Below are 6,000 nucleotides of genomic sequence, written 5' to 3' on the forward strand. Positions count from 1 at the left end.
CTACAAGCACACCTAGTCACAAGGTGTAAAACTCCATTCAGCCTCAAATCAAATCAACGTTCGAAATTTTCATCATTAGATGGACTACAAATCCACAAATGAGGCCATCATGCCTTAAGTATTTCATATTCCACAATCTATATCTAAGATCACTTTTTTGAGCTCTAAACATTCTACCTTGATGATTCATTTAGGTGCCTTTGACTCTCATAGGCATCGAATATCCACAATCCTTTATGAAGTTCATCACAATCGCTAGATTTTCTAGTCTAGGCTTAAACGACATGGGCCACCATGTGGCTCACACTAAGGCACACAACACAACACATATAATCATATATATATATATATATATTATGTTCTCTAGCCTAGGCAGGTTCATTTAGGTAATTTTATACTTACACAATAAATTTCTATTCTAATACCATGGTAGCACCGTTAACAAGGCATCATGCATCACATGCATTTCAAAATAACTCATTCACAGTGACGGTCAAAGGCACGTTCCACACCTAGCTCCAATTCCTAGCCTCTAATCGTTTTGCAGCTCACCAACGAGTTAGGTAGCTCCAATTTCCTTTTAAACACATAAAAACATTCCAATTATATTAATTTCCTAGCTTTTGAAATATCTAGCTTTTCAAAATAACCCAATTCAATATATAAGCTCAAATCCTTACTTTAATGGTTGGGTTGCCCAAATCTCAACTCCAAATCGTCAACGAACTCAAGGGAGAAAATCTCATCGAAGCTAGACCAAATCAATTCTAAGTTATTAACCAATGAAATGGGAAATTAACTTGTAAAAATGCTTAATCTTACCTCTAGAAGCATTTTTCAAGCTTCCATATACTCCAATTAGCTCCAAAATTAGTTTGTGAGGTTAGGGTTTCAATTTTTAAAGAGAGAAAAGGTTTACCTTATTGTTTTAAGGTAAATAATGCCTTCTACGGGGTGATCTATTGATAGATGGGAGTCAGCTATTGATAGATCCCTCTATAAATTTTGGGCATTAACTTTCATCTATCGATAAATTCCTTGAATTTGTTGATAGATTATGCCCTAGCTTCTTTTTTATTTTTTCCCATTTGGCCATCTATCGATAGATTTCGCAAATTTATCAGTAAATGCTTCTCATTTTGGTTTCCACTAATTTTGTATGGCTATCTATCGATAGATTTCGTGAATCTATTAATAGATTTCATCCAGATTACTTCATTTGGTTCTTAGATAGACATCTATCGATAGTCAGGGTGAATTTATTGATAGATGTTCATCCAAATTGCCTTCTTAGGCATTCTATCTTACATCTATCGATAGATGTAGAACATATCTCAATAGATCATGCCCAGTTTCCAGATTTTTACTTCTCCAAGTTACCAAATTTGTCCCTAAAGCTTGGAATTCACTTTCCTTCAGTCAAAACACTTCAAATCATTCGTATTACTTGAAATTCCTCATACATATACTTAATTATATGATGAAATCTTGATCAAAATATCAAACTTCAAGATTATCAAATATATTCATAAAAATTTTCCTAAGGATCATTAGGTATGCTTTCATATACTTAACACATTTAATCTATAGTTGAAAGTTTTCAAGACACGATATATTTCATGAATTATTCTTAATTAACTTAATTTACAGCAAAAATTTAGAGTGTTACATTTTTCCTTTTTTATAAGAAATTTGTCCCTAAATTTCAATTTACGCAGCAAGTTAAAACATATCTTAAGCATCAAAGAGATGGGGACATTTTTTTCACATTTCTTTTTCGAGTTCCCATGTGGCTTCTTGAGCCGAATGACTTTGCCACAACACTTTCACTACAGCAATATCCTTGGAAGGAAGCCATTTTATTTGCCAATCCAATATGGCTATAAGCTGCTCCTCATAATTAAGTCCGTCTTGTAATTGGACTTCATCATACTATATCACATGCAAAGGATCAGTAACATACTTCTTAAGCATGGATACACGAAAAACAGGATTACAATGAAAAAATTTAGCGTTAACATCAAGTGATAAACAACTGCACCTATGCACTTTAACACCTCAAAGGGTTCGATGTACTTAGAGCTTGGTTTCTTTTTCTTTCTAAATCCTCTAACTCCTTTGGTTGGTGAAATCTTTAAGAACAAATAATCCTTGACCTTAAACTCTAAAGGTTTTCGCTTATTACCAGTGTAAAATTTTTGGTGACTTTGAGTTGTTAGCATCTTTTCTTGAATTACATGGACACATCGTTTAGCTTCTTAGACCATTTCCAGTCCTAAGAGCTTTCGTTCCCCAACTTCAAAACAACTAATAAGCAATCTACATCTTCACCCATAGAATGCTTCATATGGTGCCATATCAATAGTGGCTTGATAGTTGTTATTATAAGCAAACTTGGCCAAAAGCATACAATGGTTCCATGAGACTCCAAAATCAAGCACATTCACTCTTAACATATCCTTAAGCATTTGAAAGTGCACTCGGATTGGCCTTTCGTTTGTGGGTGGAAGGCTGTACTAAATTTCAATCTTGTGCCTAAGGCCTTTTGCACTTACCTTCAAAATTCACTCGTGAACCACGGTCTTTTATCAAATACTATCGTTACTGGAACACCATGTAATCGTACAATCTCATTAATATAAATTTGGGCTTACCAAATTGTCCTATACTTAGTCTTGATCGGCATAAAGTGAGTCAATTTAGTTAACCAATCGATTATTACCCAAATAGCATCATAGCTACCTATAGCTCGTGGTAAACCCATTGTAAAATCTATTGCTATGTGTTCCCACTTCCACTAGAGTATTCGTAATAGTTGCAGCAGTTCAGAAAGTATCTAATGTTCAATTTTTACTTACTGACATGTCAAATACTTAGAGACATATTTAGCTATGTCTCTCTTTAATCTTGGCCATTAGTAAACAGATTTCAAATCATGGTACATCCTGATGGCTTTTGGATGTATCACATAGGCTGCCACATGAGCTTATTCCAAAATCTCATTTCTTAAACCATTTATATTTTACACATAAACTTGTGATCGATATCTCATTAAACCATCGGTGCTATAAATAAATTCTCAAGCTTTATCTTTGCTCATGTGCCCAAATATTTGCCTTAAACATTCATATTGGTCCTGGACAACTTTAATTCAATCTAAAATCATCGGTCTAACTCTAAAGTACGCCAACAAGGTGTTTGAATTGTTTACCTTAAAATGTACTTCCATGTTGCCTAGATTATACAGACTTTGCACCAAAGATCGTCTCTCCACTATTACATGTGCCAAACTCTCCATCGATTTCTGGCTCAAGGTGTCCGCTACCATATTTGCTTTGCCAGGATGGTACAGTATGGTGCAATCATAATCTTTCAACAACTCTAACCACCTACGCTACCTCAATTTAGATCTCTTTGCTAAATTATATACTTCAAGCTCTTGTGATTGGTATATATCTCGTAGGTTTCCCCATACAAATAATGCCTCTAAATGTTTAAGGCAAATACGATAGCTATTATCTCCAAATTGTGCGTAGGGTAGTTCTATTCATGCCTTTTTAGTTATTGAGAGGTGTATGCTATGACTTTCTCGTGTTGCATCAACACATATCCTAATCCAATTCGTGATACATCAAAATACACAGTATAATTTCTAGATCCACACAGTAGGCTTAACACTAGCGCAAAAGTGAGACAGGCTTTAAGCCTTTGAAAACTAGCGTCACACGCATTAGACCAGTCGAACTTAACTTCTTTCTGAGATAGTCTTGTCAAAAAGGATTCAATCTTACAAAAGTCTTAAACAAATCGTTTGTAGTCTTGTCAAAAGGGATGCAATGTTACAAAAGTCTTACATAAATCGTTTGTAGTATTTGGTTAAACCTAGAAAACTTCTAACTTCTGTTGTAGATGTTGGCCTTAGCCAATTCTGCATAGCTTTTATCTTACGGGGATTGACTTGTACCCCTTGTTCAGACACCATGTGTTTGAAGAAACTAACTTTGTTTAGTTAAAGTTTGCACTTTGAAAATTTAACATACAATTTAGGCTCTCTAAGGTTCTGAAGTACAATTCTCAAATGTTGTGCATGTTTCTCAAAGCTCTTAGAATATACTAATATGTTGTCTATGAACATGAGCACAAAGTTGTCCAAATACGCCCAAAAGATCCTGTTCATTAAGTCCATAAAGGCTGTGAGTGCATTGGTGAGTCCAAACGACATCACCAGGAATACATAATTGTGAGACCTTGACCTTTATAGACTCGTAGATAAAAATATACGCGATATTCCTAATCAATGGTAGTTTCGTCATTTTTTCAATAAGCCCATAAAAGTAAGTTTTAAACAATATTATGGCTTAAGTAGGCCTAAAGCAGAAATGAATGATGAAAATATGGGTGAAATGACAAGGAAATAAAAATTTTGATGATTTTCATGTTCTAAGGGCAAAATGGTAATTTTGTCACTCGAGGATAAAATGAGAATTTTTAGAAAAAGATTTTGATCACATTTGACTCATTGGAGTATGATTTGAGTTTGAGAGGTGAAAAATTTAAATTTTGACATTTTTTGGAGTCCTAGGGGTAAAACGATAATTTTACGAGTTTACAAGGACAAAGTTAGAATTTTGGAATTTTACACCACCTAACACTTGTCATGCCCATGGATTTCAGCCATAAACATTTTACATTGTGGATAATTGAAATATTTTATATGGTGGAGAGAGATTGCTTAATGGATAAGTATTACAAATGGACCAATGGAAACATGCCATGTGTCAAGCTTGGATTATTCTAGAATTTCCTTGTAAAATCTATTTAAAACTCTTTTAGTCTCATGAATAAGTATTACACATGGACCGATGGAAACACGCCATGTGTCAAGCTTGGATTATTCTAGAATTTCCTTATAAAATCTATTTAAAACTCTCTTAGTCTCACCCATACGGCCGACAAAAGCATGAAGTGAAGAGGAAAGGAAAGAATACAAACCCTAGGTGGGAAAATTGAAGAAAAAGTGTGGGATTTCAAGGGATTAAGCTAATTTGTGGAGGGGCATTTTAGTAATTTCTAAGGAAGTGGATAAGCTTGGGCCATAAATATCCTCTCATTCCAGCAACTTCCTCTTCTTGTTCTCTTCCCTCTCACGTTTTTTCAATTTTTTCATGGAAGCTTGATGTGAAGCTTTCATAACTTTCTCTCTCTAGCTCTAATTTTCATACACTGGTGCCCTTTTGACTAGAACCCTTGTATTCTTCCACTCTCTCACTTTAAAACCCTTGAAAATGATGAAAATCTTGTTTCCATACTTTCTCACTAGTTAGGTGTTTTAGAGAGAGAAAGAGGAAGCTTTATTAATAGCTTGAGAGCTTTTGGAAAGAAGTTCAAAGTTAGAAAGCTATCAAGGTGAGTAGTAAACTAGTATTGGGTTTTAAGTGTTGAGAATGACTAGAGATTTGATTTGTGAATATTTTGTAGTTGAGATTGTTAATTCACTTTAGAGTGATAGAAAAGTGAAAATGGATGGCCATTTAAATGGCAATTGAAAGCTAGCTAAAAGCTAGCTTTTAGGGTTTGTAGTATGTAAATTGACATTATGGAAATGTTAATTTGATGGTAGGTGCTAACGAAGCCCCATCACCCCAATTGGATCATTAGGGGAATCAAGAGTCAGCTAAAGGCTCAACGAATACCGGTGAGTGGACTTGCATTTCAAACTTGCTTTGGGGAATATGAAATATTCTATCCAACTTGTCTTAGAAAATGTACCTTGGGAACAAGCTTTTAGTAAAATGATTTTATATTATGAAAATGTGCTATACAATGATTTATGTGTTATCACAATATGATAAAATGCATGATATGCATTGGATGCTTCTTTGCATGTTGATGTGGACCCGGCTATGTACGAGTAGGAGTGCACATAAGTCGTTGCTGACCCGACTATGTGCGAGTAAGAGTGCACATAAGTCGTTGCTGACCCGACTATATGTGAGTGGG

This window comes from Theobroma cacao, chromosome 5 (assembly GCF_053813885.1).
Source record: "Theobroma cacao isolate CCN51 chromosome 5, ASM5381388v1, whole genome shotgun sequence".
Taxonomy (NCBI): Eukaryota; Viridiplantae; Streptophyta; class Magnoliopsida; order Malvales; family Malvaceae; genus Theobroma; species Theobroma cacao.